Raw genomic sequence first — 22,193 nt, forward strand, 5'->3', positions numbered from 1 at the left:
TCTTCAGTCTCCTCAGGAAGAAGAGACGCTGTTGAGCCTTCTTGATCAGAGTTGAGGTATTGTGGGTCCAAGAGAGGTCATCGGAGATGTTAACACCCAGGAACCTGAAGTTAGAAACAAGTTCCACCTCTGTCCCGTTAATGTGGATGGGGGTGTGCGTGCCGCCCCTGGACTTCCTGAAGTCTACAATGAGCTCCTTGGTCTTCTTGGAGTTAAGGGCCAGGTTGTTGTCAGCGCACCATGCTGCTAAGTGCTGGACCTCCTCCCTGTAGGCCGACTCATCGTTGTTGCTGATGAGGCCAATCACCGTTGTATCATCTGCATACTTGATGATGGTGTTAGTACCATGTACAGGTGTGCAGTCATAGGTGAAGAGGGAGTAGAGGAGGGGGTTCAGCACACAGCCTGTGGAACGCCGGTGTTCTGGGGGAGGGTTGAACAGGTGTGCTTGTCTAACCTAACAGACTGTGGTCTGTTGGTTAGAAAGTCCAGTATCCAGTTGCAGAGGGAGGGGTCGATGCCCAGGTTACCGAGTTTGGTGATCAGTTTTGATGGTATAATGGTGTTGAATGCTGAGCTGTAATTGATGAACAGCATTCTTATGTAAGTGTCTCTGTTGTCGAGGTGGGAGAGGACGGAGTAAAGTGCCGTTGAGATGGCATCCTCCGTACTCCTGTTCTTGCGGTAGGCAAACTGATAGGGATCCAGTGTGGGGGGTAGGCAGCTTTTGAGGTGTGCCAGGACCAGCCTCTCGAAGCACTTGGTGATGATGGGGGTAAGTGCAACTGGGCGGAAGTCGTTGAGGCTTCCCGCAGTGGAGTGTTTTGGCACTGGCACGATGGAGGTGGTTTTAAGGCACGTGGGGACAACTGCTTGGGCAAGTGACAGGTTGAAGATGTCAGTCCAGACATCTGTCAGCTGCGCAGCACAGGCCCTGAGCACGCGCCCGGTGATGCCGTCAGGGCCAGCAGCTTTACGTACATTACTGTTGGACCACTGAATCATGGACTCTTGTCATTTCACCCTGCTCATAAAGATCATTTATGGGAAGATTTGGTTATCATGGAATGTTAAAAGGGGAGAAAGTAAACATGCAGGGGTTTGTGTACTTGGGAATGGGAAGTGGGTGTCTGTGAGAATGGGCTGATGACATCACTTTGCAAGCTGCTGGACCTGGCTCCACTAAGTCTGGAACTTTGCAGAAGTTTCAGGAAGCTTCTGCACCTGCGACCCACTGGTTGCCACAAAGTCGGGGCTTTTGCAGGATCTCCAGAACACTGACACTTAATGCATGCTTGTGATTGGTCCATAAGGGTGACCTGCACCTGGAAGTTTCTTATTGCCCTAAAGAAGTTTCCACTTAGTTTATGTGTCTCCTCAACGTCACCCGTAAATGGTTGCCTTCAATGGTATGTTTCTCTATGTACTAAGAAGTTTCTACTTTGTGCTATGTATGAAGATGTTTGCAGGTAACATGATTGAGTGAAGGAGTTGTCAGATCTCAGAGCAAATCCATCACTTCCCCACTTATGTCCGCGTTCCCTGTTCTCTCTCCCGAACCCACCAAAACTCTCCTGATTTGCCTAACCCAGTCAGTGGACCTTTATAAAGCATGTCAGAGAGTGATACAATGTGGAAACTGGCCCATCAGCCCACATTGACCACTGTGTCCCATCAACACGAGTCCCACCTGCTTGTGATTGGCCCATATCCCTGTAAACTTATCCTAACCATGCGTCTGTCTCAATGTTTCTTAACCACTGCGATAGTCCCTGCCTAAACTATCTTCTCTGGCAGCTCCACCCTTTGTGTAAAATAGTTACCCCTCAGGTTCCTATTAAACCCCCTCACCTTAAACCTATATTATCATCAGGTTATAAGAGGAGTAGAATTAGGCCATTTGGCCCATCATGTCTATTCCACCATGCAATCATAACTGATCTATCTCTCCCTCCTAACCCCATTCTCCTGCCTTCTCCCCATAACCCCTGACACCTTTAATCAAGAATCTATCTGTCTCTGCCTTAAAAATATCCACTGACGACCTCTGCTGCATAGACTTCCACAGATTCACCACCCACTGACTAAAGAAATCTCTACTCATTTCCTACCTAAAAGAACACCCTTTAATTCTGAGACTATGACCTCTTGTCCTGGACTCTCCCACTAGTAGAAACATCTTCTCCACATCCACTCTATACAAGCCTTTCACTATTCAGTATATTTCAATTAGGTCCCCCCACATTCTTCTAAACTCCAGAGAGTACAGGCCCAGTGCCGCCAAACGCTCATCATGAGTTAACCTACTGAATCCTAGGATCATTCTGTAAACCTCTGGATCATCTCCCGAGCCAGCACATCCTACCTCAAATATGGTGTGCAAAATTGCTCATAATATTCCAAATGTGGCCTGACCAGTGCGTTATGGAACCTCAACTTTACATTTTTCATATATAAGTCCTCTTGAAATAAATGCTAGCATTGAGTTAGCTTTTGTTTTTGATTTTCTTTTGGGAATCCTTCACCAGCATTCCCAAGTACCTTTGCACCTCCAATTTCTGAATTCTCACCCCATTTATAAAATAGTCTACGCCTTTATTCCTTCTACCAATATGCATGACTCCACACTTTGCTACACTATATTTCATCTGCCACTTCTCTGTCCACTATCCTAACCTGTCCAAGTCCTTCTGCAGAGTCCTGCTTTCTCTACACTACCTGCCCTTCCATCTATTTTCATATAATTCACTAACTTTGCCACAAAGCCTCAATCCCCTTGTCCAAATCATTAATATATAATGTGAAGAGCAGTGGCCCCAGCACCGACCCTTGCGGAACTCCACTAGTCACTGGCAGCCAACCAGAAAAAGCCCCCTTTATTGCCACTCTGTCTTCTGCCATCCAGCCAACCTGCTATCCATGTTAGTCCCTGCCCTTTGATACCGTGGGCTCTTATGTTCCTAAGCAGCCTACAGTGTGGCACCTAATCAAAGGTTTTCTGAACATTTGACATTAAGCAACATCTACTGACTCTCCTTTATCTGACCTGCTATTTACTTCTTCAAAGAATTCCAGCAAATTTGTCAAGCAAGACCTCCCTTTCACAAAACCATGCTGACTGGCCTATTTTATCATGAACTTCTTACTCTGTAAACTTATCTTTTATAATGGACTCTAAAATCTTACCACCCACTGGCCAGACTAACCACCCACTATTCTGTCTTGCTGCCTTTTTGTGCAGCAGGATAATATTGGCAGTTTTCCCATCATCTGGAACCACTAGCACTAGCACTATTGACTCTAGTGATTCCTGACATATCACTATCAATGCCTCCACTAACTCTAAAGCCACCTCTTTCAGAACCCGAGGGTGCAGTCCATCTGGTTCAGGTGACTTATCCACCTTCAGCCCTTTCAGCTTCCCTTCTCCCTAGTAATAGCCACTCCACTAACTTCCATAATTAATTTCATTGTTGGTGTCTTCCACTGTGAAGAATGATCTAAAAAAGTTATTCAACTCCTCTGGCATTTGTTTATGGTCCCATGATCACTTCTCCTGCATCATTCTCCAGTGGTCCAAGAAAGAGCCTCTTTCTTGCTCTTTATATAACTGAAGAATTTCTTGCCATCTGGGCAACTTTTAAATCTCTCCCTGCACGGGAGACCCGACCTTTTCTTGTCGGTCTCCATTGTCGTTGGGGCTGCAAGGAGGTGCGGCCTCCAACAGAAGAAAACCGGGGACTCTGGTGCCGTCGACTCACCGTCACCGTCGTGGAGCTGGCTGAGCCCGGAGCGGGTGGAGAGGAGCGCTGCTGCTGCTGCTGCTGCTGCTGCTGCTGCTGCGGCCCGACCTCCGGAGATTAGGAGGCTGCTACTGCGGGTCTGCGGACGTCGGCACCGGGAGCCCGCGGATCCCTGGAGGGAGACCGCCTTTCTGGGCCCCTGCAACGGCGACTTCTCCCGCCCGAGTGGCGGGGTCGAAGAGCTCCTGGAGCGGGGCCTAACATCACCGCCCCGCGCGGCTTGGAATGGCCGCGGGACTCTGCGAGCGCACGCCAGGGGCCCTAAAACCAAGACCCGGTGTGCGACCTCGCACCACCCGGCGTGGTTTTAATGGCCGCGGGACAATCGCCATCGCCAGCCGGGGGCTTTGACTTTGACTCTGACATCGGGGGGGGGGGGGGGGAGAGTGCAGTGGAGAGATAAGTTTTTTTTTTGGCCTTCCATCACAGCAATGTGATGGATGTTTATGTAAAATGTAAATTATGTTGTGTCTGGGGTCTATTTGTTTGTAATGTATGGCTGCAGAAACGGCATTTCGTTTGGACCTCAAGGGGTCCAAATGACAATTAAATTGACTATTGACTATTGACTATTGACCTCCCATTAGTCAGGATTGATTGAAAGATACAGCGTGGAAACTGGCCCTTCAGCCCCGCATGTCTACGCCGACCATTCACATTAGTTGTATGTTAGATGGGAAGGGTTCATGTTTTCTTTCAACAGATCTCAATGTTCAACTGCAAAATGATCATATATCTGTGATGAAGCTGTCACCAATTACCACAGCATGGAGTTCCTCTGGATGTTTGTTATTAAAAACACATTTGGAGCAGAATCGGTTGTAGTTCTGTATCCCGCCAGCAGAGGGCAGCTGCACGTCACTTTCCCACATGGAGGTTTAATGACTCGCCACAGACTGGCTCCCTGCGCCTCACCTTGTCCCACTGACAAGGAAATCTGGACGGCTCATTCCACGAGAGGCTTTTCCACACGTTTGTCCATCGGCTTTCTGGCAGAATAAAGGGGAGACCATTTAAAGCTGAGATGAGAAAAAAACCTTTTCACCCAGAGAGTTGTGAATTTGTGGAATTCTCGGCCACGTAAGGCAGTAGAGGCCAATTCACTGGATGAATTTAAAAGAGAGTTAGATACAGTACGAGAGGCTAGTGGAATCAAGTGATATGGGGAGAAGGCAGGTATGGGTTATTGATTGTGGATGATCAGCCATGATCACAATAAATGGCGGTGCTGGCTCAAAGGGCCAAATGGCCTCTTCCTGCACTAATTTTTTCTGTTTCTAAACTAAACCATTAATTTCTCCATGTTATACCCTCTAGATTTATCTTACATTTTACTTCGGAGTCACGTGAGGGACTCCATGAAGAGCCCATGAAGAGCTAGTCCGCATGTGCATCATTATGCTACACGCATTGCGCGAGTCATTTTGATGGAGGAAGGACATTCCTCCTAAACGGCTGGTGTATACAACCAGCGAAGACAGGTAAGAGATCTACGTTTCTTACCTCTAGGATGGACGAACCAAAGAGCAATGCAGGAACGGGCAGCCAGCGGCGGCAGACGGCAGGGCTGTCTCCATTGTCGGGAGCACCTGTGCCGGAGCTAGCCTCACCGCCGTTGGGTGGAAAGGCTAAACGAACAGAGCCATTCTTTCGGACGACTCTGATTTCGAACAGCCCCACGCCACCTACGCTCAGGGGCCTGTGGGGCTGAAGGAATTGGAGGAGCAGCAAGCGACCAGTGACCGAGATCACTGGAATGCGTTTGAGCTGTGGGACCAGCGACCGCGAGTGGTCAACGCTCGAAAGCTCTGTACCGCGTTGGAGCGGCAGCTGGTCCAGGATAAGCCGCAAGAGCCAGGTGTCCGAGAGCACTGGACAAAAATGGAGCGGCTGATGGAGGCAATACTCTAGAGGGGGTCTGGCTCTACTGGGCAGACATACAGCCCCTCTGCAGTACCTTATTCAGGGCTGTATTCGGGGGTCTATTGCCTCCCAGGACAGCATAGCAGGGCAGATTTGGACTGACCCTGAACAGGAACTGATGGAAAACTCAGTGCAAGGGGTGAGTGGGAACTTACTTGAAATGGTGGCTCAATTCGCAACACCAGAACTCACAGGGGATAATTTACCAGCCAGGTTAGCGGCAAGTATTGATTACATGTCCCTGAACCAGCTACAGGGACAGGCCCTAATTGACACCATGGGGTGTCACTTGCAACCTGGAAACTGTAAATCCCTTAATGTCCCAACCGTGAACACATGTATTTGGAAGCATGTAGGGGCGAGCATCAGGACAAGGGATGTCCTCCTGCAAAAAGTACTTAAAACCCTCACCGCAGGGATAACAGCATTCACACGAACCCTGGATGAGGAAGATATGAATCAACACCAGAAAGATGCCTTGGCCCTCTTCTGCAAGACCCAATATGAACTAAACAATATCAGAAAGAAGAGCATACAGCCGGTACTGGACCCAAAATTTGCAGGATTATGCAGAACGGAAACGACCACCGAAAAGATTTACCTGTTTGGAGGGGACGTACCAAAACAGGTAAAAGATTTGGACGAAGAATCCAAAGCCCTGGGACTCATAACAACAACAAAACGCCACCCCCAGAAATACCACCCCTATGCACACATGGGTCGCAAGGACTACTCCGGGGAACAGTCGAGGGCAAGACCAATCCAACACCGGTCTTTCTTAGGACATGGCCCAGGCCGGCCCTCGTGGAAGATGCACCCATCTACAACACAAACCAAGACACCGGGGCCTCAACGTCCTCAGGTACAAGGGAAGAGATAGGACCATGGGTAACCTTAGAGGTAAGTAGGTCTGGTCCCTTACTTACAAACGAAAGCATGGGTGTTGGTGGCAGATTACACCTTTTTTCTGGATGCATGATATAAGTTAACATCAGATACTTATATCTTAAGCAGTATCCAGGGATACACGATAGAGTTCTTACAAACACGTAATCCTCCAGTCCAGCATGTACCGAACGTTCAGGCTTAAGGGCAAATATAAAGCAAAAGCACATGTTGAACTGCAGAGACTCCATAAAATGGGGATAATTGAACAAACCCAACACGAACCTTTAGAATTCCTGTCCAACATTTTTATTAAACATAAGAAAGATGGTGGTTGCTGCATCATCATAGATTTAAGTAATTTGAATATTTTTGTAAAATATATTCACTTCAAAATGGAAACCTTTGCTACTGCTAAACTATTAATCTCCAAAGGTTACTACATGGCAAGCATTGTTTTAAAAGATGCTCACTATTCAGTACCTAAAACAGGTCACCACAGACGTTATTTGAAATTTAATTGGATGGATCACCCCATGGCAATACAGAGCACTACCAAATGGACTTACTTCTGCACCTAGGTTATTTACTAAAATATTAAAACCAGCCTTAGCTTTCCTACGGGAACATAAACACATTGTGATGGCTTATTTGGTTGATATACTTATATTGGGCAAAAGGGTAAAACAAGCTGAATTAACCATAACAGCAAGCTGAAACAACCATAACCATCATACAATTATTTGAAAGTCTAGGATTCATTATCCATCCAATTAAATCTAAATTGAAACCTTCAACAACAATAGATTTCTTGGGATTTACCATTAACTCAGTTCTTATGTCAGTGACTTTGCCACAAGACAAAGCAATAGCCCTCGAGGAGGATTGCAGCAAAATCATTGACACAAGAAAACCATCTATTAGACAGGTGGTGAGAATGATTGGCAAGATAACAGCAGCTTTTCCAACTGCACAATTCAGACCTTTATATTATCATAATTTACAAAGGGCAAAAATAAGAGCTCTAAAATACAAAGGAGGTCATTTTGATAGACCTATGGAACTACCAAAAGAAGCCATATTAGAACTACAATGGTGGAAAGAAAACATTAGGCATTGTTCCAATTCAATCATTATCAGCAATCCGTCTATCACACTACAAACAGATGCTAGTGCTCTCGGATGGGGTGCCACAGATTCCATCACCAGCTGTGGTGGGAGATGGAATGAACACGAGTCATCATTACTACACACTTTGGGCATAGACTATTTAGAAATGTTGGGAGCTTTTCACGGCCTTAAGTCATATTGCTTAGGGTTATCCCACCAGCATGTGAGATTGCAAATTGATAACACCACTGTGGTAGCATACATCAACCACATGGGTGGAAACAAATCAACATCATGTGACATTCTGGAAAACAAGCTCTGGTAATGGTGTATCCGCAGAGGAATTTGGATATCAGCTACCTACTTACCAGGTAGACAAAACTTAGTGGCAGACACCAGGTCACGCAAATTCAATGAGAACATCGAATGGATGTTGGACAAAAATGTATTTGTTGAAATTACAGCACGATACGGAACACCAGATGTCGATCTATTCGCATCCAGGCTTAACCACCAAGTGCCAAAATATGTATCATGGGAACCAGACCCTGGGGCAGCAGCTACAGATGTTTTTTCGCTGCACAGGGGGGAAATTGTTCTTTTATGCATTCCCTCCCTTCTGCCTCATCAGTCGGGTACTAAGTAAGATAAGACAAGACTCTGCGTTTGGTATCTTAATAGTACCCGATTGGCCTACCCAACCATGGTTCCCAGTGGTACAGGAGATGATATCAGAAACTCACATCACTATTCAACACAGACCGGATCTACTGGTAAATCCAGCAACTAGGACAAGTCATCCTTGTCATCGTCATATTAACGTTTTGGTTTGTAGACTCTGACAGCTCCTTTATTACACCGGGGCTTAACAAAGAGAGCTATGAACATGATCGCTGGAGCCAACGAGAGTCAACAAAAAATCAACACCAAGTATATATGAGGAAATGGCACAGGTATTGCAACCAGAACAACATTATCCACAGACCTACGAACATTCAACTGGTATTGGAATTTCTGGTAAATTTACACCATGATGAACGGCTAACGTACAGCGCCATCAACTGTGCCAGAAGTGCCCTGTCTACCTACCTCTGGAGAGAAATGGAATGACAGCCTGTGGGGTCACACCCTTTTGTAACCAAGCTCATGAGGGGCATATTCAATGCTAACTCTCCTAAGGCCAGATATTCCCATATATGGGACGTTGGCATCGTTCTGTAGTGGAGGCAGATGCCATAATGGCATTTAAGTTGCTTTTAGATGGGTATGTCATAATCAAGAATGGAGGGATATGGATCATGTGCAGGCAAAGGAGAATAGTTAATATCATGTTCAGCGTAGGCAATGTGGACTGATGGTTCTATCTGTTCTATGTTTACAATTGTACAAATAAGGCCGGCAATGTGCTCAGTGATAAGCCTGGATAACTAGCTAGTGTTCCATTATTGTAATAACCATATAACCATATAACAATTACAGCACGGAAACAGGCCATCTCGGCCCTACAAGTCCGTGCCGAACAACTTTTTTTCCCCTTAGTCCCACCTGCCTGCACTCATACCATAACCCTCCATTCCCTTCTCATCCATATGCCTATCCAATTTATTTTTAAATGATACCAATGAACCTGCCTCCACCACTTCCACTGGAAGCTCATTCCACACCGCTACCACTCTCTGAGTAAAGAAGTTCCCCCTCATATTACCCCTAAACTTCTGTCCCTTAATTCTGAAGTCATGACCTCTTGTTTGAATCTTCCCTATTCTCAAAGGGAAAAGCTTGTCCACATCAACTCTGTCTATCCCTCTCATCATTTTAAAGACCTCTATCAAGTCCCCCCTTAACCTTCTGCGCTAAAGAGAATAAAGACCTAACTTATTCAACCTATCTCTGTAACTTAGTTGTTGAAACCCAGGCAACATTCAAGTAAATCTCCTCTGTACTCTCTCTATTTTGTTGACATCCTTCCTATAATTGGGCGACCAAAATTGTACACCATACTCCAGATTTGGTCTCACCAATGCCTTGTACAATTTTAACATTACATCCCAGCTTCTATACTCAATGCTCTAATTTATAAAGGCTAGCATACCAAAAGCTTTCTTTACCACCCTATCTATATGAGATTCCACCTTCAAGGAACTATGCACGGTTATACCCAGATCCCTCTGTTCAACTGTATTTTTCAATTCCCTACCATTTACCATGTACGTCCTATTTTGATTTGTCCTGCCAAGGTGTAGCACCTCACATTTATCAGCATTAAACTCCATCTGCCATCTTTCAGCCCATTTTTCCAAATGGCCTAAATCACTCTGTAGACTTTGGAAATCCTCTTCATTATCCACAACACCTCCTATCTTGGTATCATCTGCATACTTACTAATCCAATTTACCACACCTTCATCCAGATCATTGATGTACATGACAAACAACAAAGGACCCAACACAGATCCCTGAGGCACCCCACTAGTCACCTGCCTCCAACCCGATAAACAGCCATCCACCATTACCCTCTGGCTTCTCCCATTCAGCCACTGTTGAATCCATCTTGCTATTCCTGCATTTATACCCAACAGTTGAACCTTCTTAACCAACCTTCCATGAGGAACCTTGTCAAAGGCCTTACTAAAGTCCATATAGACAACATCCACTGCTTTACCCTCGTCAATTTCCCTAGTAACCTCTTCAAAAAATTCAAGAAGATTAGTCAAACTTGACCTTCCAGGCACAAATCCATGTTGACTGTTCCTAATCAGACCCTGTTTATCTAGATGCTTATATATATTATCTCTCATATTATCTGTAATGAAGGGTGACTTTGAATGATGAAACTATGCCAGCGATCACTCATGTTGTATGTGTTGCAATGAAATGGTCTTAACTAGACCAAGTGCAGGAGAGGAGAGGGGGGATTGGAGGAGAGGGGGGGGGAGAGGAAAGGGGGGAAGAGAGGAGAGGGGGGGGAGAGAGGAGGGGGGGAGAGGGAGAGTAGAGGGGGGGGAGAGGAGAGGGGGGGAGAGGAGAGAGGGGAAAGAGGAGAGAGGGGAGGAGGGGGCGGAGAGGGGTGCGGAGAGGAGGTGGGGGGAGGAGAAGGGGGGAGAGGAGAGGAGAGGGGGGCGAGAGGGGAGAGGAGAGGGGGGAGAGGAGAGGGAGGGGGGAGAGGAAAGGAGGGGGGGAGAGGAGAGGGAGGGGGAGAGGACGGAGGGGGGAGAGGAGAGGGAGGAGGAGAGAGGAGAGGAGAGGGGAGGAGACAAGAGAAGAGGAGAGGAGAAGAGAGGAGAGGGGAGGAGAGGGAGGGGGAGAAGAGAGGGGAGGAGAGGAAGGGGGAGGAGAGAAGATGGGGGAGAGAAGAGGGGGGAGAGAAGAGGGGGGCGAGGAGTGGGGGAGGGGGAGAGGACAGGGGGTGAGGAGAGGGGGGGGGGAGAGGGGGGGGGGGGAGAGGAGAGGGGGGCGAGGACAGGGGGGGGGAGGAGAGTGGGGAGAGGAGAAGGGGGGAGAGGAGGGGGGGTGAGGAGAGTAGAGAGGGGAGGGGAGAGGATAGGGAGGGCAGAGGATAGGGGGCAGAGGGAGAGGGAGGGGGAGAGGAGAGGGGGGAGAGGGGCAGAGAGGAGAGGGGGTAAGAGAGGAGGAGAGGGGGAGGGAGTGAGAGAGGGGGGAGAGGGGGAGAGAGGAGGGGGGAGGGGCAGCAGGAGGGGGAGGGGGGGAGGAGAGGAAGGGAGGAGAGAAGGGGGAGAGGAGAGGGGGAGGAGTGGAGAGGAGAGGGAGGGGGAGAGGTGAGGGAGGGGGAGAGGAGAGGGAGGGGGAGGAGGGAGAGGGCAGGAGGGGAGGGGGAGGAGAGAGGGTGGAGAGGAGAGGGAGGGGAGAGGAGAGGGAGGGGGAGAGGAAAGGGAGGGGGAGAGGAGAGGGGAGGGAGAGGAGAGGGGGAGAAGAGAGGGGGAGGGAGAGGATGAGGGGAGGGGGTGAGAAAGAAAAAGGAGGGAGGGGGAGGAGAGGGAGGAGAGAGCAGGAGAAGAGAGGGGGAGAGGAGAGGGAGAGGGAGGAGGGGAGATGGAGGAGGAGGGAGGGGGGGGGGGGAGGGGGGAGGGGGGGGGAGGGGAGGGGAGGGGAGGAAGGGAGAGTGGGGGGGAGGAAGAAAAAGGGGGGGAAGGAGAGGAGAGGAGAGGGGGAAGAGGAGAGGAGAGGAGAGGGGGAGGAGGGGAGGGGGAAGAGGAGAGGGGAGGAGAGGGAGGAGGGGGAGGGGGAGAGAGGGAGGGGGAGAGGAGAGGGGGGGGAGAGGGAGAGGAGGGGAGAGGCGAGAGGAGAGGGAGGGGAGAGGAGAGGAGTGGGAGAGGAGAGGGAAAGGGGGGAAGGAGAGGGAGGGGGGAGAGGAGGGGGGGAGGGAGAGGGGGGGGAGAGGAGAGGAGGGGAGAGGGAGAGGGGAGAGGAGGGGAGAGGGAGAGGGGGAGGGGGAGAGGAGAGGGAGGGGGAGAGGAGGAGGGAGGGGGGGGGAAAGGAGAGGTGAGGAGAGGGGGGGGAGAGGAGAGGGAAGGGGAGGAGGAGATGGGAAGGAAGAGGGAGAGGGAGAGGAGGGAGAGGAGAGCGAGGGGGGGGAGAGGAGAGAAGGAGGCGGGAGGGAGAGGGAGGGAGGGGAGAGAGAGGGGGAGAGAAGGAGAGGGGTGGAGAAGAGGGGGGGTGAGAGGAGAGGGAGGGGGAGAGAGAGGAGAGGGAGGGGGGGAGGAGAGGAGAGGGGGGAGAGGAGAGAGGAGGAGGAGAGGAGAGAGAGAGGGGGAAGAGAGAGGAGGGGGGAGAGAAGAGGGAGGGGGGGAGGTGGAGATGGAGGAGGGGGAGGAGAGGGAGGGGGGGAGAGGAGAGGGGGAGAGAAGAGGGTGGGGGACATGATGGGGGAGAGAAGAGGGGGGAGAAGAAGAGGAGATGGGAGAGGAGGAGTGGGGGGGGAGGAGAGAGAGAGGGTGGAGAGGAGAGGGGGGGTGGAGGAGAGCAGAGGAGAGGAGGAGGGGGGGAGAGAAGAGGGGCGAGAGGAGAGGGGGAAGAGGAGAGGGGGGAGAGGGAGAAGGGGGGGGGAGAGGAGAAGGGGGAGAGGAGAGTAGAGGGTAGAGGGATAGGGGAGAGGATAGGGAGGGGCAGAGGATAGGGAGTGCAGAGGAGAGGGAGGGGGAGAGGAGGGGGAGAAGGAGAGGGGGAAGAGGGGGAGAGGGGGAGAGGGGGGGCAGAGAGGAGAGGGGGGCGAGAGGGAGAGGGGGGTGGAGAGGAGAGGGGGGAGAGAGGAGGGGGGGAGAGGAGAGGGGAGAGGAGGGGGGGAGCAGAGGGGGGGGGGGGAGGAGAGGAAGGAAGGAGAGGATAGGGAGGGCAGAGAATAGGGAGTGCAGAGGAGAGGGAGGGGGAAAGGAGAGGGGGAGAGGAGAGAGGGGGGGAGAGGGGGAGAGGGGGGGCAAGAGAGAGAGGAGAGGGGGAGAGAGGAGAGGGAGAGAGGGGGAAGGGGAGAGAGGGGGAGGGGGAAGAGGAAGATAGAGGGGAGGGAGAAAAAGAGAGAGGGTGTGAGAGCGAGGGAGAGAGAGAGGGGGAGAGAATAGAGGGGAGAAGGGTGAGAGGGAGGAGAGGGAGAGAGGGACAGAGAGGGAGGAGAGGAGAGGGAGAGAGAGAGAGGAGAGGGAGGGGGAGAGGAGAGGGGGAGAGGAGAGGGGGAGAGGAGAGGGGGGAGGGGAGAGGAGAGGGAGGGAGGAGAGGAGAGGGAGGGGAGGAGAGGGAGGGGGGGGAGGGAGGATGGAGGAGGAGGGAGAGAAGAGGGGGAGGGAGAGGAGGGGGAGAGAAGGGGGGGAGAAGAGGGGGGAGAAGAGGGGGGCTGAGAGGAGAGGGGGGTAGAGGTGGAGGAGGGGGGAGAGGAGAGGGGGGGTAGGGAGAGGGAGGGGGAGAGAGGGAGGGAGGAGATTGAGGGGGGAGAGAAACGACCACCGAAAAGACTTACCTGTTTGGAGGGGACGTACCAAAACAGGTAAAAGATTTGGACGAAGAATCCAAAGCCCTGGGACTCATAACAACAACCAAACGCCACCCCCAGAAATACCACCCCTATGCACACATGGGTCACAAGGACTACTCCGGGGAACAGTCGAGGCCAAGACCAATCCAACACCGGTCTTTCTTAGGACATGGCACAAACCAAGACACCGGGGCCTCAACGTCCTCAGGGACAAGGGAAGAGATAGGACCATGGGTAACCTTAGAGGTAAGTAGGTCTGGTCCCTTACTTACAAACGAAAGCATGGGTGTTGGTGGCAGATTACACCTTTTTCTGGATGCATGGTATGTTAACATCAGATACTTATATCTTAAGCAGTATCCAGGGATACACGATAGAGTTCTTACAACCACGTAATCCTCCAGTCCAGCATGTACCGAACGTTCAGGCTTAAGGGCAAAGATAAAGCAAAAGCACATGCTGAACTGCAGAGACTCCATAAAATGGGGATAATTGAACAAACCCAACACGAACCTTTAGAATTCCTGTCCAACATTTTTATTAAACATAAGAAAGATGGTGGTTGCCGCATCATCATAGATTTAAGTAATTTGAATATTTTTGTAAAATATATTCACTTCAAAATGGAAACCTTTGCTACTGCTAAACTATTAATCTCCAAAGGTTACTACATGGCAAGCATTGTTTTAAAAGATGCTCACTATTCAGTACCTAAAACAGGTCACCACAGACGTTATTTGAAATTTAATTGGCTGGATCACCCCTTGCCAATACAGAGCACTTTCAAATGGACTTACTTCTACACCTAGGTTATTTACTAAAATATTAAAACCAGCCTTAGCTTTCCTACGGGAACATAAACACATTGTGATGGCTTATTTGGTTGATATACTTATATTGGGCAAAAGGGTAAAACAAGCTGAATTAACCATAACAGCAAGCTGAAACAACCATAACCATCATACAATTATTTGAAAGTCTAGGATTCATTATCCATCCAATTAAATCTAAATTGAAACCTTCAACAACAATAGATTTCTTGGGATTTACCATTAACTCAGTTCTTATGTCAGTGACTTTGCCACAAGACAAAGCAATAGCCCTCGAGGAGGATTGCAGCAAAATCATTGACACAAGAAAACCATCTATTAGACAGGTGGTGAGAATGATTGGCAAGATAACAGCAGCTTTTCCAACTGCACAATTCAGACCTTTATATTATCATAATTTACAAAGGGCAAAAAATAAGAGCTCTAAAATACAAAGGAGGTCATTTTGATAGACCTATGGAACTACCAAAAGAAGCCATATTAGAACTACAATGGTGGAAAGAAAACATTAGGCATTGTTCCAATTCAATCATTATCAGCAATCCGTCTATCACACTACAAACAGATGCTAGTGCTCTCGGATGGGTTGCCACAGATTCCATCACCAGCTGTGGTGGGAGATGGAATGAACACGAGTCATCATTACTACACACTTTGGGCATAGACTATTTAGAAATGTTGGGAGCTTTTCACGGCCTTAAGTCATATTGCTTAGGGTTATCCCACCAGCATGTGAGATTGCAAATTGATAACACCACTGTGGTAGCATACATCAGCCACATGGGTGGAAACAAATCAACATCATGTGACATTCTGGAAAACAAGCTCTGGTAATGGTGTATCCGCAGAGGAATTTGGATATCAGCTACCTACTTACCAGGTAGACAAAACTTAGTGGCAGACACCAGGTCACGCAAATTCAATGAGAACATCGAATGGATGTTGGACAAAAATGTATTTGTTGAAATTACAGCACGATACGGAACACCAGATGTCGATCTATTCGCATCCAGGCTTAACCACCAAGTGCCAAAATATGTATCATGGGAACCAGACCCTGGGGCAGCAGCTACAGATGTTTTTTCGCTGCACAGGGGGGAAATTGTTCTTTTATGCATTCCCTCCCTTCTGCCTCATCAGTCGGGTACTAAGTAAGATAAGACAAGACTCTGCGTTTGGTATCTTAATAGTACCCGATTGGCCTACCCAACCATGGTTCCCAGTGGTACAGGAGATGATATCAGAAACTCACATCACTATTCAACACAGACCGGATCTACTGGTAAATCCAGCAACTAGGACAAGTCATCCTTGTCATCGTCATATTAACGTTTTGGTTTGTAGACTCTGACAGCTCCTTTATTACACCGGGGCTTAACAAAGAGAGCTATGAACATGATCGCTGGAGCCAACGAGAGTCAACAAAAAATCAACACCTAGTATATATGAGGAAATGGCACAGGTATTGCAACCAGAACAACATTATCCACAGACCTACGAACATTCAACTGGTATTGGAATTTCTGGTAAATTTACACCATGATGAATGGCTAACGTACAGCGCCATCAACTGTGCCAGAAGTGCCCTGTCTACCTACCTCTGGAGAGAAATGGAATGACAGCCTGTGGGGTCACACCCTTTTGTAACCAAGCTCATGAGGGGCATATTCAATGCTAACTCTCCTAAGGCCAGATATTCCCATATATGGGACGTTGGCATCGTTCTGTAGTGGAGGCAGATGCCATAATGGCATTTAAGTTGCTTTTAGATGGGTATGTCATAATCGAGAATGGAGGGATATGGATCATGTGCAGGCAAAGGAGAATAGTTAATATCATGTTCAGCGTAGGCAATGTGGACTGATGGTTCTATCTGTTCTATGTTTACAATTGTACAAATAAGGCCGACAATGTGCTCAGTGATAAGCCTGGATAACTAGCTAGTGTTCCATTATTGTAATAACCATATAACCATATAACAATTACAGCACGGAAACAGGCCATCTCGGCCCTACAAGTCCGTGCCGAACAACTTTTTTTTCCCCTTAGTCCCACCTGCCTGCACTCATACCATAACCCTCCATTCCCTTCTCATCCATATGCCTATCCAATTTATTTTTAAATGATACCAATGAACCTGCCTCCCCCACTTCCACTGGAAGCTCATTCCACACCGCTACCACCCTCTGAGTAAAGAAGTTCCCCCCTCATATTACCCCTAAACTTCTGTCCCTTAATTCTGAAGTCATGTCCTCTTGTTTGAATCTTCCCTATTCTCAAAGGGAAAAGCTTATCCACATCAACTCTGTCTATCCCTCTCATCATTTTAAAGACCTCTATCAAGTCCCCCCTTAACCTTCTGCGCTAAAGAGAATAAAGACCTAACATTCAACCTATCTCTGTAACTTAGTTGTTGAAACCCAGGCAACATTCAAGTAAATCTCCTCTGTACTCTCTCTATTTTGTTGACATCCTTCCTATAATTGGGCGACCAAAATTGTACACCATACTCCAGATTTGGTCTCACCAATGCCTTGTACAATTTTAACATTACATCCCAGCTTCTATACTCAATGCTCTAATTTATAAAGGCTAGCATACCAAAAGCTTTCTTTACCACCCTATCTATATGAGATTCCACCTTCAAGGAACTATGCACGGTTATACCCAGATCCCTCTGTTCAACTGTATTTTTCAATTCCCTACCATTTACCATGTACGTCCTATTTTGATTTGTCCTGCCAAGGTGTAGCACCTCACATTTATCAGCATTAAACTCCATCTGCCATCTTTCAGCCCATTTTTCCAAATGGCCTAAATCACTCTGTAGACTTTGGAAATCCTCTTCATTATCCACAACACCTCCTATCTTGGTATCATCTGCATACTTACTAATCCAATTTACCACACCTTCATCCAGATCATTGATGTACATGACAAACAACAAAGGACCCAACACAGATCCATGAGGCACCCCACTAGTCACCTGCCTCCAACCCGATAAACAGCCATCCACCACTACCCTCTGGCTTCTCCCATTCAGCCACTGTTGAATCCATCTTGCTATTACTGCATTTATACCCAACAGTTGAACCTTCTTAACCAACCTTCAAAGGTTGTCAAAGGGCCTTACTAAAGTCCATATAGACAACATCCACTGCTTTACCCTCGTCAATTTCCATAGTAACCTCTTCAAAAAATTCAAGAAGATTAGTCAAACATGACCTTCCAGGCACAAATCCATGTTGACTGTTCCTAATCAGACCCTATTTATCTAGATGCTTATATATATTATCTCTCATATTATCTGTAATGAAGGGTGACTTTGAATGATGAAAAGGAGAGCCAGCGGATCACTCATGTGTATGTGTCTGCAATTGAAAGGGTCTTAACTAGACCAAGAGAGCAGGAGAGGAGAGGGGGGATTGAGAGGGAGGAGGGGGGAGGGAGAGGAAAGGGGGGAAGAGAGGATGGAGGGGGGGAGAGAGGAGGGGGGGAGAGTAAGAGGAGTGGAGAGGAGAGAGGGGGGAGAGGAGAGAGGGAGAGAGAGGGGGGGGGGAGAGGGGGGAGGAGAGGGGAGGAGAGGAGGTGCGGAGAGGAGAGGGGGGGAGAGGTGGAGGGGGGGGAGAGGGAGGAGAGGGGGAGAGGAGAGGTGAGGAGAGCTGAGGGGAGGGGGAGAGAGGAGAGGGGAGGAGGAGAGGAGGGAGAGGGGGAGGGAGAGGGAGGGGGGGAGGGAGAGGGGGAGGGGAGAGGAGATGGAGGAGGAGGGGGAGGAGGGGAGGGGGAGAGAGGGAGAGAGAGGGGGGGAGAGAAGAGAGGCGAGGAGAGGAGAGGAGGAGAAATCTCCCAAATCTGCCACTTACTTTAGCTGCTGCTGCGATCGCCCAAAACCACTCCCTCGCTCGCCTTGTAGAGTTACACAGACTTACACACACACAGAGAGAGAGGAGTGACGTTAGGTATTAACGTCAGCTCTGGGGAGGGAGGGGGGGAGAGAGAGAGGAGAGGAGAGGAGAGGGGAGGAGAGAGGAGAGGAGAGGAGAGGGGAGGAGAGGAGAGGAGGTGGGGAGGAGAGGAGAGGAGAGGAGAGGAGACTAGGAGAGGAAGGAGGGAGAGGGAGGAGAGGAGAGGGAGAGGGGGGGAGAGGAGAGGAGAGGAGAGGAGAAGGGAGTGTAGGAGAAGAGAGGGGAGGAGAGGAGAGGAGAGGCGAGGAGAGGAGAGGAGAGGAGAGGAGAGGGGAGGGGAGGGGGGAGGTGAGGGGAGGAGAGGAGAGGGATGGAGGGGAGAGGAGGGGGGAGGGGGGGAGATGAGGGGAGAGGAGAGGAGAGGATAGGAGAGGAGAGGAGAGGAGAGGAGAGGAATGAAGAGGGGAGGAGAGGAAGAGGAGAGGGGAGGAGAGGAGAGGAGGGAGAGGCGAGGGGAGGAGAGGAGAGGGTATTCAAGAAAAGGAGACAAGGAGGGACTTTAGAGAGTGGCAGGAGAGGGGAGAGGAGGAGAGGGGATGAGAGGAGAGGGGAGGGGGGAGGGAGGGAGAGAAAGGGAGAGAGGAGATAGAGAGGTAGAGGGAGAGATGAAGAGAGGGGAGAGAGAGGACAGGAGAGGAGAGGAGATGAGATCAGACGAGAGGAGAGGAGAGGAGAGGAGAGGAGAGGAGAGGAGACGAGAGGAGAGGAGAGGAGATGAGATGAGGGGAGAGGAGAGGAGAGGAGAGGAGAGGAGAGGAGAGGAGAGGAGAGGAGAGGAGAGGAGAGGAGAGGAGAGGGGGGAGAGGAGAGGAGAGGAGAGGAGGAGGAGAGGAGGGGAGGAGAGAGGATGGAGAGGAGAGGGAGGAGAGGAGAGAGGAGGGAGGGGAGAGGAGAGGGAGGGGGAGGAGAGTGGAGAGGAGTGAGGAGAGGAGAGGGAGGGGAGAGGGAGGGAGAGGAGGAGGGAGGAGAGGGAGGGGGGAGAGGAGAGGAGAGAAGGAGGAGGGAGAGGGAGGGAGGGACCGGAGGGGAGGAGGGGAGAGGAGAGAGGAGAGGGGGTATGGAGGAGAGGGAGTGGAGAGGAGAGGAGAGGGAGGGAGGGGAGGAGAGGAGGGGGGGAAAGGAGAGGAGAGGGAGAGGAGGGGGGGGCGGAGGGAGAGGAGAGGGAGGGGGGGATGAGGAGAGGGGGAAGAGGAGAGGGGGAGGAGAGAGGAGCGGAGAGAGAGAGAAGCTGGAGAGGAGGGGGAAGAGGAGGGAGGGGGGAGAGGAGGAGAGGGAGGGAGGAGAGAGGAGAGGAGAGGCGGGAGAGGAGAGGGGGGGAGAGGAGAGGAATGAAGAGGGGAGGAGAGGAAAAATGAGGGGAGGAGAGGAGAGGAATTAATATGGGAGAGAGGACGGGAGGAGAGGAGGGGAGAAGAGGGGAGAGAGGAGAAGGGAGGAGAGGGGAGGGGAGAGGAGGGGAGGAGGGAGAGAGAGGAGAGGAGAGTGTAGGAGAGGGAGAGGAGAGGAGAGGAGAGAGAGGCGAGGGAGGAGAGGAGAGAGAGGGGAGGAGAGGAGGGACAGGGGAGAGAGGAGGGGGAGGAGAGGGGAGGAGAGGGAGAGAGTTCTTGAGGAGGAGTGGGGGAGAGAGGGAGGAGAGGGAGTGGAGAGGGAGGAGGGAGGGGGTGAGGGAGAGAGGAGAGGAGGGGAGGGGACGAAGAGGGAGAGGAAGGGGAGAAGGGGAGGGGGCAGAGGAGAAGGAGGGGGGGAGGAGAGGGAGGGAGGAGAGGAGGAGGAGAGGAGGGGAGAGGAGAGGAGAGGGGGAGAGGAGGGGAGGGAGGGGAGGAGAGGAGGGGAGGGAGAGGAGGGGAGGGGGGGAGGAGGAGAGTGAGGAGGGAGGAGAGGGGAGGGAGAGGAGAGGAGAGGAGAGGAGGGGGGAGAGGAACGAGGAGAGAGGGAGGGGAGAGGAGAGAGGAGGGAGAGTGAGAGAAAGGGGAGGAGTGGGAGAGGAGAGGAGAGGGAGAGGAGGAGAGGGGAGGAGGAGGGGAGAGAGGAGAAGGGAGAGGAGGGAGAGGGAGGAGAGAAGGAGAGGAGAGGAGAGGAGAGGGGGAGAGGAAGAGGGAGGGAGGATGGGAAGAGGGGGGGAGGGGAAGGAGAGGGACAAAGAGGGAGAGGGGAGGAGGAGAGGAGACAATCTCTTATCTCCACTAATTATCTTTGGAGCTGGATTTGTGGGGAAGGGGAGATTGGATGAGAGGAGGAGGTAGCAGAGGGGAAGAGGGGAGAGGAGAGGGGAGGGGAGAGGAGGGGAGAGGAGAGGGAGAGGAGAGGGGGAGGAGGGGGCGGAGAAGGGGAGGGGAGGAGAGGAGGGGGGAGGGGGAGGAAGGAAGAGGGGAGGAGAGGAGAAGAGCGGAGAGGAGGAGGAGGAGAGGGGAGGAGAGGAGGGGAGAGGAGAGGGGAGGAGAGGAGGGGAGCATGAGGAGAGGAGGGAGGAGGGGGGAGGGAGAGAGGAGAGGGAGGAGGAGGGGGAGGAGGAGGGGGGAGAGGAGAGAGGGGGAGGAGAGGAGAGAGGGGAGGGGGAGGAGGAGGAGAGGGAGAGGGGAGGGGAGAGGAGAGGAGGGGGGGGGAGGAGAGGAGCGGGGAGGAGAGGGGGAGGGAGAGAGGAGGAGAGGGGAGAGGAGAGGAGGGGGAGAGGAGAGGGAGGAGGAGGGATGAGGAGAGGAGAGAGAGGGAGGGGAGGAGGGGAGGGGGGAGGAGGAGGGGGGAGGGGAGGAGGGGAGAGGAGGGGAGAGGAGAGGAGAGGGGAGGAGGGGGGAGGAGAGGAGAGGGGAGGAGAGGAGAGGAGATCTCACCTCAACAATGGCATCGACGGGACAAGCCTCCTGACAGAATCCACAGTATATACACTTCGTCATATCGATATCGTATCTAGTTGTTCGACGACTACCATCTGATCTCGGAGAGGGGGGGAGGGGTTATTGCCTGGGGGAGAGAGAGGGGGAGAGGAGAGGAGGAGGAGGGGAGAGCGAGAGGGGGGAGAGGAGAGGGATAGGAGAGGAGAGGAAAGGGAGGAGAGGAGGAGAGGGTGGGAGAGTGGAGCGGAGGGGAGAGGAGAGGAGAGGGAGGGGGAGAGAGGAGAGGGTGGAGAGGAGAGGGAGGGGAGGAGAGGAGAGGGGGGGGGAGGAGAGGGGAGGAGGAGAGGAGAGGGAGGGGGAGGAGGAGGGGAGAGGGAGGGGGAGAGGAGATGGAGGAGGCGATCGGAGAGGAAGGGGGAGAGGGGAGGGGGAGGGAGAGGAGAGGGATGGGGGAGAGGAGAGGGAGGGGGAGGAGAGGGAGGGGGGGGAGAGGAGATGGAGGAGGCGGGGAGAGGGAGGGAGGGGAGGGGAGGGGGGAGAGGAGAGGGGGAGAGAGAAGAGGGGGGAGGAGAGAAGAGGGGGGGAGGAGGAGGGGGGGATAGAAGAGGGGGGGAGGAGAGGCGGGGAGAGGAGGGGGAGGGGAGGAGAAGGAGGGGGTGAGGAGAGGGGGGGGAGAGGAGAGGGGGGAGGAGAAGGGGGGGAGAGGCGGGGAGAGGATAGGAGGGAAAAAAAGAGAGGGAGGGGGAGGAGAGGGAGGTGGGGAGGTGGGGAGGAGGAGGGGAGGAGGAGGAGGAGGAGGGGGAGGAGGAGAGAGGGGAGGAGACGGAGGGGAGAGGAGAGGGAGGGGGAGGGGGAGAGGAGGGGAG

The sequence above is a fragment of the Leucoraja erinacea genome, chromosome 33 (genome assembly GCF_028641065.1).
Source record: "Leucoraja erinacea ecotype New England chromosome 33, Leri_hhj_1, whole genome shotgun sequence".
In the NCBI taxonomy this organism is placed as follows: domain Eukaryota; kingdom Metazoa; phylum Chordata; class Chondrichthyes; order Rajiformes; family Rajidae; genus Leucoraja; species Leucoraja erinaceus.